Source organism: Pteropus vampyrus, unplaced genomic scaffold, assembly GCF_000151845.1.
Source record: "Pteropus vampyrus isolate Shadow unplaced genomic scaffold, Pvam_2.0 Scaffold391, whole genome shotgun sequence".
In the NCBI taxonomy this organism is placed as follows: Eukaryota; Metazoa; Chordata; class Mammalia; order Chiroptera; family Pteropodidae; genus Pteropus; species Pteropus vampyrus.
In genome coordinates this window covers 51784-52719 of record NW_011889172.1, presented here as the reverse complement: position 1 = coordinate 52719, position 936 = coordinate 51784, and the positions used below count along the sequence as shown (strand labels likewise).

At 35.9% G+C, this 936-nt stretch overlaps 1 pseudogene; it reads left to right on the top strand.

Annotated features, from left to right (window-relative positions):
* Positions 1-736: 736 nt before the first annotated feature.
* LOC105305645 overlaps positions 737-936 on the top strand; it is a 5448-nt pseudogene continuing 5248 nt past the window's right edge.

The following is a 936-nucleotide window of genomic DNA, read 5'->3' as shown; positions in this document are numbered from 1 at the left end:
TTTCTTCATATCAGTTAATAAGAAATTAGTCTCCATGTTCCTCATACATAGACACCTGACTCAGGAAGACTGTAGACATTAGACACTAAGGTGGTGTCTCTATGAGGATTCTCTATGAGGATTGGGCCTTGAAACTTACATGCAATGAATAAAAATGTCAAAAAATATGGGGAAAAAACTGGTAGACCTAACTGGTAGACCACACGGGATCTTGAGACTATCATGTTAAGTGAAATTATATCAGAAAAAGTTTACAATGTTGTGATGTCACTTAAATGTGAGATATAAGAGTGAAAGCAACAAAAGAACAAGACAAGCAAACAAAAACTCGTAGACAAACACAACAGTTTAGAGGTTATCAGAGGGAAAGGGGGAAGTGGAAGATGTGGAAAAGGGTAAAGAGGGTGAAATACATAGTGACGGATGGAAATTTAACTTTGGGTGGTGAACACACGGTGCAATATACATTCTACATATTATTGAATTGTACACTTGAAACATATATGATTTTATTAACCAATGTCATCCCAGTATATTTGATATTAAAAATTTTTTTTAAAATATTGGTATGTCACTCCAAAGTTATTATATAAATAGACTCAGTCTTCTATCAGCCGTCTTCTATTCTCTCACCAGCTCTCTGGTGGAAGAGAGCTGTCATGTTATCAGCTGCCCAATGGGGAAGCTCAGGTGGCAAGAAACTGAGGGATGCCTATGGTCAGTTGCCCATGAGAAAATGAATCCTGTCAAAGCCACGTGCGAGAGCTTGAAATTAGATCCTCTTCCATTCAAGACGTAAGATAACTACATTTAGTCTTACATTTAGAATACAAACATCCATGAAACTCCCCGTAGGATTTAAGAAAATTGTCAATTTGATATGTCAAAATAGATGGTTGTCTAATGTAACAACATACATAAATTCTACAAAACAAA